This window comes from Camellia sinensis, chromosome 2 (assembly GCF_055761805.1).
Source record: "Camellia sinensis isolate YWXY chromosome 2, ASM5576180v1, whole genome shotgun sequence".
NCBI classification, from domain to species: domain Eukaryota; kingdom Viridiplantae; phylum Streptophyta; class Magnoliopsida; order Ericales; family Theaceae; genus Camellia; species Camellia sinensis.
The window spans coordinates 94,345,309-94,358,604 of NC_138962.1; the positions used below are offsets into that span (position 1 = coordinate 94,345,309).

Sequence of the window (13,296 nt, forward strand, 5' to 3'; positions counted from 1 at the left end):
TACTTGAATGATAGTTTCTATTGTACCCAAACTCGGCTAAAGGTAAATAAGTCTCCCAATTCCCTTGGAAGTCCAACACACACATCCGCAACATATCTTCTAAAGTCTTATTGGTTCTTTCAGATTGACCGTCTGTCTATGGATGGTAGGCACTACTCAATCGCAATTCAGTTCCCAAAGCCAGTTGCAAACTTTGTCAGAATCTTGATGTAAACTTCGAATCTATCAGATACAATAGATACTGTTACACCATGTAATCTCACAATTTCATTCATATACATGTTAGGTAATTTGTCCATATTTTAAATGGTTTTAACAAGCAGAAAGTGGCCAGATTTAGTCAAACGATCAACTATGACCCAGATAGAATCCATACCTCGAGAAGAGCGAGGCAAACCGGCAATGAAATCCATAATAATATGTTCCCACTTCCATTCTGGTATTGGAAGTGACTGTAGTAATCTAGCGAGTCATTGATGTTCAACTTTAACTTGTTAGCAGTGCAAACATTTAGCTACAAAGTAAGTAATGCTTTTCTTCATTCCAGGCCACCAGAAGTTCTGTCTCAAGTCATGATACATCTTTGTGTTCCCCCGGATGCATGGCAAATTCGGAGCTATGAGCTTCAGTCATAACACACTTTCTTAAATCAGAGGAATCTGATACACAAAGTCTATTCTTAAATTTCAACACGTTATTCTCAAACATAAACCCCGGCCTTGGCTTTGAGTCAAATTCTTCCACAATCTTTTTCAAGAACTCATCTTCAAGTTGTTTCTCTCTAATTTCTTCAATGATTGCAGGTTGTGCAGAAATAGAAGCTAAGATTCCGCCCTGTTCTCGCATCACAATCTCAATTTCATTCTTTTCCAGGTCACGTAACAATTCCTTCTGGCTAGTGAGCAAACATGACAAATTCCCAATGGATTTTTGGCTCAAAACATCTGCAACGGTATTTGCCTTTCCTGGATGGTACAAAATCTGCAAGTCATAATCTTTAATCAATTCTAACCATCTTCGTTGTCTCATGTTCAGTTCCTTTTGGGTGAAGAAATATTTCAAACTTTTATGATCCGTGTATACTTCACAAGTCACACCATACAGATAATGTCGCCAAATCTTCAAAGCAAAGACGACAGCTGCCAATTCGAGGTCATGAGTTGGGTAGTTCTTTTCATGTGGGCGGAGTTGCCAAGAGGCATAAGCAATCACTTTCCCATTCTACATTAGTACACAACCCAACCCTTTATACAACGCGTCACTATAAACCTGAAACCCATCAGTACCGTTAGGTAGAGTTAAGATTGGTGCAGCCACTAATCTGGTTTTCAACTCTTGAAAAGTTGTTTCACGCTGATAATTCCAATCAAATGACACATTTTTCTGTGTTAGCTGCGCCAATGGCATAGCAAGTTTCGAGAAATCTTTCACAAACCTTCTGTAGTAACTTGCAAGTCCCAGAAAACTTCTCACTTCTGACACATTAATTGGTCTTGGCCAATTCACAATGGCTTCAATTTTCTGAGGGTCAACCGAAATACCAAAACATCAAAAGGATATGCTTTGTCACAGTCACATTACATTGAGAAAATACTTAACAAATTTAGCAAAGATGATAATCATCTTGCTAGAACACCTGTGGGTGTTAATCTGTTTCTTCCTAAGAATGTACAGAAAAGTATTTCTTAATTAGAATATGCCAAAATTATTAGAAGCTTAATGTACTTGATGAACTGCACTCACTTAAATATAGCCTATGCAGTAAGTAAATTAAGTTGATATACGAGTAATCCAGGAGTAGAACACTAGAAAGCTATTATAGGAGTTCTAAGATATCTCAGATTTACTAGTAACATTAGGCTATACAATACTAGATATCTAGCGGTACTTGAAGGATACTATGATGCGAACTGGATATCGGATACTTGAGACTCAAAATCCACTAGTGGGTATGTCTTTACTCTTGGTGGTGCTGCTATATCTTGGAAATCTTTCAAACCGATTTGCATTGTTAGATCTATTATGGAATCAAAGTTTATAGCTTTAGATAAAGCTGGGAAAAAAGCAGAATGGCCTCATCACTTCCTTGAAGATATTCTAATGTGGCTGAAACTTGTGCCTGCTATATGCTTACATCATGATAGTCAATCGGCAATAGGTAGAGCACAGAGTCATATGTATAATGATAAGTCACGACACATTTGTTGTCGGCATAACACTGTGAGACAACTACTCTCTAATGGAGTTATTTCCATTGAATATGTAAAATCTAAAGACAATATAGCGGATTCACTAACCAAAAGGTTAGCAAGAGAGTTAATTAAGAATTCATCGAGGGGAATGAGACTTAAGCCTATTAAATAAGAGTTACCATAATGGCAACCCAACCTAGTTGATTGGAGGTCCCAAGATCTAGGTTCAAAGGGACAATCAAGTTGTGTATGACTTATAAGGATAGTTGGGAAATCAAACTCATACCCATTTCAATGATAAAATAGTGATCTCTGCAGCGTGTTAGGTTAAGTAATGCTTTTAATGATTCTTATATCTAGGAATACCTAGTGGAGTATAGCAGGATACTCTTCATAAGAATCACCTATATGAGTGTGAACTGGACCGGTTCTATGAGATTTATGAGGACTACAACTCTCTAAAGCACTCATGAAGTACTATGTTGTTTAGGGCCAAAATGAACACAGTCACGAGAACCAAACTGTGTCTGGAAATATGCTGTGTGAGTTTTATTGTCTTGGTTTACACAAATGGCTAAACAGTTCAAGGCATCATATTCATTGATTAGTTAGTAAATCCGATAGTGTCTCACAAGGGAAGGTTCAAAGCCAAAAACTACCTATCCTTTGCTGAATATATCTGATTTCTGTACTCTCTTAAGAAACATCATATTGTTGTATTTTCTCTCCGTCAATTCCATTCATGTGGGGGATTGTTGAAAAATTTGGTTTTATAGGCTTATTTTGGGCCAACATTGAATCCAAATTTAAGTGGGGCCCATACGTCTTTTAGGATGGGTTCGAGTGATGTGTTCCTTGTCGCATGACAAGTCACACGATGTAGACAATTCATCAAAACCATTATGAGTGAATGGAAAGTTGACTTCATTTTCGATATCGTGAAATGGAAAGTTGAATAGCCAAATGTGAATTACCTTGTCTTGGTTGTCCCACGTAGAAACAATAAGAAAGCTTGTATGAGTATATAAGCTCTAGGTTGGCATACTTGGGATAAGCCCCAAGGGGCACCCCAAGTTTTGTAAGGAGAGGGGTTATAAACAAAATGGGCTTGACCCAAATCCACCACACACGCGCATGCGCCGCCATCCGGCAGGCCAAGCCATACCGGGCCTGTCACACCCCAAACCTGGGCATGACCGGCCGTGGCCTACAGGGCCTTAGCCCAAGGCACACGTAATCCTAAACACGAATCCATAATCACATCGAATAAATGTAACAATAGTCCAGTAATAAATAAACCAAAACTCAATCCAGTTACATGTCACCAATATAAATGGTAAAACCAACCATAACCAACTTCCAAAAATATATACTAAATTGAACACAAACTACTCACAAAATAAAATAATTCTAAATAAAACCCAACCATAATGTATGTACAAAACCGACATAACAAGCTAAAAAATAAATAAATGAATGTCCTAGAGGTCCATGCAATTGAGTTCCCGTTATGCCATGAGTCCACTCTAAGTCCTTCTAACACCTAGAAATGATAAACAACTTAGTCAGCTGGTAGCTCAGTGAGTTGCAACGTGGATAGTATATATAGTTTTGAAAACAAGGTTCAATTTCAAAATAAGATATATATAACAAAAACTAGATTGACATACAATTTTGATAAAGATAATTTATTTCAAAAAAAAGGTTCTACAGTTCAACGGTTAAAAATACTCATGTCTATCAAGAACATAACAAATGACATCCTCCATTTAAAACAGATTACAACATGATCACCAATAATTTTTTGGGTACCAAGAATAACAAGTAACATGCCACAAAGTTCTCAAGGCAATATACCCGTTGGATTCAATATCGAACCAAAAGTCATCCTCGGGGTGGCAACCCGGGCCTTTTCTCTAAGACGATCTGATTGAAGGTCACCTAGCCTAGCCCAGCCTAGGTCTTTTCCTTACAATCGTTGAGCACTAGAGTCATCACAGCCCAACCCGGATCTGTTCCTTAGTGGCCAGAGTCACCACACATAGTGGAGTAATTTTCCTAGACTTTTATATACAGATGGTCCCAATAATCCATACAATTCAGTTTCGCAAAACATGGTAGTTCACCAGTATAAACATAAGACCATAACAAATAGTTTACAGTATGCCAAGTTCACACATGTTTCAGAAATAATTTAATTCCATTGATAATATAATAATTTATCAAAACAGTTTAGTCCTGAAACAACAATTTAATTTTCCAACAGTTCAGGGTAGGGAAACATTTATAAAAATATGTAGCATGCAACTACTCACCTGAAAACGGAATAATATTATCATCAAATAGAATGTGAAAGTCCAAGTAGTGCCCTGAATGAAGTATGAAAACTACACGTCACTACTAATTTAAAAATACTAAAAAGAATAACAAATTAAGCACCCCACACTAAAGCGCACTAACACAGCTCAACCCCACTCACCAATACTCTTAAATAATACCTAATTTCATGTTCTTCAAGGTCTTAAATTACTCAAGACATGGGTTCAGATCAAAACTTAATTAAAAATAACTTTAATATAAAACAGAATTTTAAACAAGTATTCCCAATCTATTCGCTAACTTTGAAAATTAAAAACCCACTCCATGCTATTCGAAAAATTCCAAACCCTCCAGATATCAACTAATATATCCTACGTTTCAAACCCAATTCGTTTTACTTGATTTTCTTATCAAAATAATTACTTACAATTAATTATATCCAAACAGATTGTTTTCTGTAGCACTTTAATGAAATTAATGGTTCTCTTAGTATACACGAGCAATCAATGCAAGGCCAAAAATGTAAGAAACTAGACTCGTAGCTGGTTCTAATAAAGCTGATTTGATAATTTTCAAATTTATACCCAAAGAGAACGACACTTCCGAGTTACTGTTTTACACCAGTTTTCTAAATAGATTTGAACGCACCAGTTAGTATAGATGTTGACTCCCAAAAATTATGAGAAAATTCTGATATTGGGTTCAATATGAAATTGATCTACTGTAAAAATTTAAATTCAAAATTCATCCGTTTAATATGATTCCTCAATTTTTAAAATCTATAATTTTGTGTAGAATTCTTATCCAATGACTTTAGCTCCTTAATTCGCTTTAAAATTTTGCATGATAATAATATACACAAAACACTATCCCAATCAGCTAAACCGTTACTTTTTCTTCCAACAACTCACAACACCACATGCACCATAACTATGTAAGCAACATACTATAATAGAACAAGAATAGATTGATTGTTACCTTAGATTTGTTGAGCCACAAAGGTGGTAGAAGTTTCTTTCTCTCCCTCTCTCTTTTCTATCTCTTGCTCTCTCTTCCTCTCTCACATTGCTGCTACTGCTACTGCTATAGTATTATTAGGAACCCCAGGGTTGTTATATATATCTAAACAAAACTCTAAATAATTATCCTTTGTTTTATATTATTTTTTTTTCTTCTCACCATTAATTTAAATAAAATATAACTATTATTACATCAAAATATACTTACTAACGTGTCCCCTATTTTTTTTAAATAATAAATCTTACCTCCAAATTAAAGACTTTCACCATAAATTTATTTTAGGTTTAAAATTTATTAAAAGATTGTTCAGTATTATTTAATTTGCACTTTAAGATTTACAAGTAAAATATTTGAGGTTTGTAAATAATTATTTATTTTATTTGTATATTCAGGTTCTCATAGGTCCGAGTGCGTAGTGTGGGTTGGGTCAGGTCCTAACTTTAATTTTTTGGAAAAATTTCGTTTGATTTTTTTCAAATTCTTGTAGGAAAATTTGAATTCCTAACGAATTAATTCAAAATTTTGCGCCAAAAATTTGAATTCGAATTTGCTCCGAACCAGTGCCTTCTCCGATCGTCTTCATTCACTTTTTCGATAATTCAAATTCGTACTTGTTCGGAGGGTTTTTCTGTCCTTCCAAACAAGCACCATTGTGCCTATAAATAGATGATTCTTCAACAAGTTCATTCATTCAATTCATTCGCGTTTTTCTTTCTTTCATGCATCTGTTCTTCATACTAGTTTTTAGAAGTTTTAGAAAGTGCAAAACTTAGGTTCTAGTTCACAAGACAGATTGTTTGTAGTGCTATTACAATCTGTGAGAGTGATCATTGTATCTTGAGAGATAGACACCGATAATCCCTGAGCACCTGCACAGCGGGGAATCTGTCTTAAGGACAAAGTATCACACACTCGACTTGATCTTGATTTTTCTGTTTTAACTTTTCGGTACCAGAACTTCCTGTAAGTAATTTATTTGTTTTGTTTCAATATTTATTTTTTACACAGAAGATTACTTCTAAATCAGGCCAGCTCTCATTATTTACGAGACCCAAAGCCAGTTTTAAATAAAGAGTCTTTCATATATATTTAAGAAAAATGTAATCAAAAGATTATGTATTTTCAATCATCACAAATCAAATAATTAATAAAAGGAAATATATAAAAAATAAAATAAAAATCAGGTACCCTAACAAACAAAAAAATTGTATGATTATAATCAAACAAATACTTAACCAAGCAAAAGCATGATGAACTCATATTATATCTTGAAACTCTATTTTTATATTACAAATATGAGACTTTTCATTATAGTTTAGTAAATAAAAAAAATACAAAAAAACATAGAAATATGATTGTTCCCCCATAAGTATAAAAAAAAAATTAGATGAATAGTTCTATCAAAAAGAAATTTAAGAAAGTGTCTTCAATATTTGTGATGAATGAGGATTGAGAGTGTTGGAAAATTTGAATTAAATTTTCTCCAATGGTTGTGTCTCTTGACATGGAAGGGTGTGTCCTTTTGAAGGGTCACAACCTTTCTAAAGAGTTATGGAGGAATCTATAAATTCTATCCCCCCCTCACTTCAATTTGAAGAGGGAATTGCAATTCTCTTCTTCACTTTGCATTTATTCTTCATATTTTTTGAGTCTAATTTTCCTATAAAGAGAGTACATGCACAGCGAAGTTCGCTAGGCTTGCAATAGTAGTGCTGCTAGTACAAAACATTGATCGTGGTATCTTGGGAGATAGACGTCCATTGAATCCCAAGCACCGGTGGGAGGACGAATCTGTCTTAAGGAAAGAATGTTACACACTTGACTCGATCAAGTTTTGTCTATTTATGTGTTGTAAGTTTTGTTACGTTATTTTTTCAATTTATTTCAGTTTTAGTTTTGTCCCAAAACCGTTTACATATTTTTTTAAATTATATTTTCCATATAGTTTGGTACTATTTTTCTAACAATCTTAAGACAGATTCATCCATCCTGTTTATGATTTTTGGGAAAATATAATTGATTCAAATATGGATTTCGTTCATCTTCATTTTGATAATTTAGATATTAATTGTTTCTGAATGAATAGTATGATTTGACTTTTATGATTGATTGCAACATACTGTTAATGGGATCATTTTTTGAATCTATGGTTTTACTCACAGGTTATGACTAGTTCGAACTGTTTCTGTTCTATTTATAGAATACAATATGATAGATTTGTTTGATTGGTCATTGGTTTTCCTTTTGATCTAATTATTATTATTATTATTGGTTCCTTCCATCATCAAGATTCCCTGTGGTATTTGATCCATCACAAACCAATGCTTCTTCATAATGTCTTCGTCCTGGCACGACTTCCTGTCTACAGGAACCAGAGGGTCCAATCTCTTAGCCTCCAAAATTGCCGCGCGGAGATACTCCATTTCGCGTAACTCGTTGAAACTGTATGTTTCGTCGGTACGTTTCACATTTTGGATTCATACTGTTTCAAGTTCTTAGAGAATCTAGATCTTAGGTGTGGAATATCATCACCCCATGTGAGGGGTGATCCTCCATGTGCTGCAAGAGTGCAAAGCCAACAAAGATGTGTTGGCCATGTGAAAGAAGATGCAACATGTGGAGAAAGAGCTGGCCATGTGCATAGACAGCCAAGCTCTCCCTCTGTTAGTGTATAAATGGAGGTTGTGGTGAGAGTTTAATTGAGAGAGTGAGAAAATAGAGCAAGTCAGAGAGTGAGATATGTGAGGCGGAGAGACCGTCTCCCTCGGTGTGAGCGAGGGAGACGGGTGAGTGGGTGAGTGAGGAGAGTGTGAGCTCCTCCTCTATTGTAATCTTTCTGTAATATCTCCATTAGTGATAACCGGCTACTCTCCCGTGGACGTAGGCATTGAGGCCGAACCACATTAAATATTGTGTCTCCTTGAGTGTGGGTGTGTTTTTCTGCATGGAATAATTTCTATAAGGTCTTGGGCGGGATCACAGATCCCAACAAGTGGTATCAGAGCCTCGTTGGTGGCGTTTCGGAACAAAAACAACGTGTTGTTTGAAACTGTCCAGAAATCAAGTTGCTTGAAATCTGATTTTGAGCATACCAGGAGCAAGGGCTCGACGAGAGGAGTCCAGAAATATAAAGCAGACACCCAGAGGAGTCCCCACGCGCTCTCACGCGCCGCCTGAAGAAGGCGCGTGAGTCCCAGTCGCTGCACGCGCCCCCACGCGCCATGCAGAGAGCCGGCGCGTCATCTCACTCGCGTGTACGCGCCCCACGCGCGGCGGAAGGAAGAAGGTAAGTGGGGGAGGCGCGTGTAAGGCACGCGCATGCCGCGTCAGCGTGCCACGTCGGCAACACATGGCGACACGTCAGCAAAGGGATGCCACGTGTCTGCCCCGTCAGCCAGAGGCAGGGAGGGATCCAGTGCTTCGCGGCTACGGTGCAGCCGCAGATCTGAGGCGTACAAAATGTTTTGGCTAGATCGAAGCCATTTGGAGTCCCTTTTTGGTGATCCAATAGTGGTTTCCGACTATTTGGAGTATTCCGGACACATCTGTACGGTCAGATTTTGGAGACGGAGTTTCTGTAAAAGGAAGGCAGATTAAAGTGGCAGACGGCATCAGGGGCAGTGTACGGAATATTCTGTTGGTACACGGAATATTCCCTGAACTTCTGAAAATTGCAATTTGGCCCAGAATTTTCAGAAAATTGTGGTGTGGCCCAGCTTTCGGGGATAGTTTTCAGTGAGGTCCCCGGAAATGCAGCGAAGGTTGGTTCTAGCTAAACGGACCGCTCCGGACGCAACCGCGAGGACAGAATAGTGAAATTCTGAACGGTTTGGAAAGATTGTCAAAACATGGGTGTTTGTCATCTTCAATACTCGAAGGAAGGTTGCCGGATATTATGGAATGTTGCGGATTCACTGAAGAGGTTAGAATGGGCAGATTCTGACCAGATTGGACAACCAGATACAGATTGAGATAGATCATTGAAGACCAGAGGAGATCAGGCTTGATCAAATGGCAGATCGAGGGAGATCAGGATTGGTCAGGGGCGATCAGAGGATTGCAGACATGATTATCTCAAAGGTCTAGGAAAGTTCTGTCAAAAAGACACTGTCTAAGGAGACTGGTTCTTAAGTGGGACCGGTTGTGACCCCACCAGTCTTTCCTGGGAACTTTCCTGGTTGTTGAGGTGATCGGAGGATCTGGTTCAATCAAAAGAGAAGACCATTCATCGACGGATAGATGATTTGGCAACCAGTACAGGCTCAGGGAAATACTGTAGCTGTTGGAGCTACTGTATACGAGTAGGTACTAATGGTATGTGGACATGTAGAACAATAGTTGCAGAGGAGCATCCTAAGTGCAGAAGTTTTTAATTGCAGACATGCAACAGTGCAAGGGTACGCTAGAGTGTCGTACAGAGGCGCGAGAAGAGTGTGTAGCAGCGGGTTGTTGACAGTTCACAGGAACTTCCAGACAGAGAAATTGAGACAGGTAAAACGCAGGAGTGCGTGCCAAGGAGTGGCAAGTCTTATTTCTCTATGGTGGTTTCTTTAGTTCCATGGCAGCAGATGATAGAGTTGATGCAGATCTCTCAAGCAAGCTCGACGCAGGGAGACCAGAAGCCATGGGTACGGGCACTATGCAAGGAATTGCATAGCTGACGATACTTTGACAGATGGAGCTACTGTCAACCATCAATCTACTGGACAACAAATCAGGGATTGTAAAGGCACAGACAACAAGCGTATGTGGAAACGCCAGGAGGTTGTTCAGAAGTGCAGAGGGCAAAGGCTGAAAGTTCAGAGGAAAAGCTCCGAGCAAAGAAGACAGAGGACGTTGATGAGATAAACAATGAGTTTTCTATTGCTCCAATGACTGGTCCTGCACGGTAATGCATGACAGTCAAGGGCATCCCAGCAGGGGGTGCAGGACATCCAATCAGGGGGTGTCGGATATCTTGGTTGCGCAAGTTCAAGCATAGCAGGTATAGACATCCGAGACAGAAGCGTGGAAGAGATCTGTGGGAGATAGGAGCAGAGGCTCTCTCCAAATCAGAGAGTGGTGTGAGTTGAGTTGAGGATGTAGGATTCCCTCCTCCTCTTGTATCTCTGGTGTATTATCTCTAGCTTTCAAGGGATGCAGCGTCTCAGTGAGGAGATGCAAACTATGTTGAATTTGAGCGTGACAAGATTAGCAGCAATGTGTGTTGTGGATCACCTCACATGGGTTGAGGGGGTGATTTGTGGAATATCATCACCCCATGTGAGGGGTGATCCTCCATGTGCTGCAAGAGTGCAAAGCCAACTAAGATGTGTTGGCCATGTGAAAGAAGATGCAACATGTGGAGAAAGAGCTGGCCATGTGCATGGACAGCCAAGCTCTCCCTCTGTTAGTGTATAAATGGAGGTTGTGGTGAGAGTTTAATTGAGAGAGTGAGAAAACAGAGCAAGTCAGAGAGTGAGATATGTGAGGCGGAGAGACCGTCTCCCTCGGTGTGAGCGAGGGAGACGGGTGAGTGAGGAGAGTGTGAGCTCCTCCTCTATTGTAATCTTTCTGTAATATCTCCATTAGTGATAACCGGCTACTCTCCCATGGACGTAGGCATTGAGGCCGAACCACGTTAAATATTGTGTCTCCTTGAGTGTGGGTGTGTTTTTCTGCATGGAATAATTTCTATAAGGTCTTGGGCGGGATCACAGATCCCAACATTAGGTCTAGAGGAGAGTTTCCAGAAGAACCAAGTGAGTGCCGACGACGTTGAATCGCGGCTTGCGAGGATGACCATTCGTCATCTCTATAAACCTGCCATCATATCACATTCCATCTAATTATGTAGAATAAAATCTCCAGATGCACTCTGACTTGTTATCAAAAAAACTGCAACCACTTCTGTCTTGAGTTCTGTGAAAGGCTTGGTGTTCCTAAACTTCCTAGTTAGGTTAATCGATTTGCAAATGCGAGTGATGCCGCTTTGAAAATAGCAGGAAACGCAGCATTACGGTGAGATTCTCATACTCTGCTTCTGCAGTTATACCTCAAATCCAAAAACATGTGCACATCGACGGGCATAATAAATTGAATTTCTATGGACAGTTTGTGGAAAATATATAGATATATACATATATGTATATATAGTTATGTCGGTTGGTGGTTTTTTTTCTGAAAAATTGTGAGTAAGTTGCAAATCCATGTTAGAATGGTAATTTATTAGTTCTATTTGTACGAAAATATTCTTTCGGTGTTCGATATAGAGTTTGGTATTGAATTTCCTATTTTGTTTAGGAAATTGGATTCAGATTACTGTTTGTTATTTGAACTTTTCGTATGAGTTCTCTATGTTTTTTGTTTTCTATTTAATTGTGGATAAATTAATTAGAATAATATAACAAATTTTATATGCATGTTAGTTTGATTCTGATCTGAATCATTATTGTTTTTCCTAATTTTTGAAATATTATATGAGTTACTGTGATTGAGATGATGAAATGAGGATATGGATTGTTACTGTGATTCATTTTATTATAAAAGAAGCCATGGCTCGCTGATGATTATTCTCATTTATATAATTATTCATTAGGGCCTTTCCTTTTTTAATATGGTGGGAAAGTTTAACATCTTTTATCCAAAAGCTTATTGATGACCTTCCCAAATTCATGGCAGTTGACATCTTGGATGCTTCTTTTTAATACTGCAGCCTAGGGGTGCATTTGAACTCTTGATGCCATTTTGAAGTGGGGTTCAACAAAGAAATTGCTGATTAAATCTCTTGAATGAGATTATAGTATTGGTAGTTTTTGAATCGTATTGCTGATTAAATCGCTGATGAGAAATTGCTAGTTTTTGAATCACATTGGTTAACAACATTGTGTATTGTGCAATGCTCTTTAAAAAAAAAATTAAGTCAGTTGCCCTCACAATGATGATAAACACCTCTTCTTTGTTTCATCATATGTTGTTGACAATTTTGGATCAATCATATAGCACAAATCAATGGAAAATTCAATCATGGTGTTGAGGTTTCAATAAGAGGAACAGTTTATTTTACTGGCAGGGAGAAAGGGGGTTAGCATGTGAGTCAAAATTCCAACATTTTATATCATTTTTTATTTTTATTTTATGATATCATTAATATCAATTTGGTATGTGGTGTATTATAAATGGATGTCAATTATTTATCAAAGTGTTGATAAAAAATGTGAACCTATGTGTTTTGACATAAGAGGAATTCTAATTATTCTTTGGAATAATGACTAAAATTGGTGTGGTGACTAATAACTCTGTAATGAAATATTATATGAGTTAAAATATTTCATGGGTAAAATACACTTTGGTAATTGTCGACATAGTCACCAATACTGGATAAGACAAATAAGATGTAAATATATTTATACAGTGATATTTATATTCCATGTTGAGATTGGAATTTAGGGTTGCAGTAAACAAAAAGAAGTTAATCATGGCTAACGAAATGTTATTTGACAAAGTGTTGTGGCCACAACCGGTATTAGTCATTTCTTCTTTGTACTGCAAAAGCAAGTTATGATGTCTAATTGTATTTTAGACAAATTAGTGTTGTGATTATATTCACAAAGCAATTTATATCTTGTTATTTAGTTCAAGCACGCCAATTAATGATATATTCTAATTTATCTCATAATTGTGGGGGTGTATTAATATTTTTGTGTAATTATACACCAGCAAGAGAAATTAAGTTTCCTTGGAATGCTTAAAATGTGAGGGTGCTTGGAGGATTTTACCAAACTAA

General features: G+C 37.6%; 1 long non-coding RNA gene across 1 annotated transcript; it reads left to right on the forward strand.

Annotated features, from left to right (window-relative positions):
- The first annotated feature begins 7,867 nt into the window (after nucleotides 1-7,867).
- LOC145819625 (uncharacterized) lies at nucleotides 7,868-11,830 on the forward strand. The gene is made up of 2 exons (XR_014360387.1): nucleotides 7,868-8,046; nucleotides 11,244-11,830. It is a non-coding gene; the product is annotated as an uncharacterized LOC145819625 (long non-coding RNA).
- Nucleotides 11,831-13,296: the final 1,466 nt, after the last annotated feature.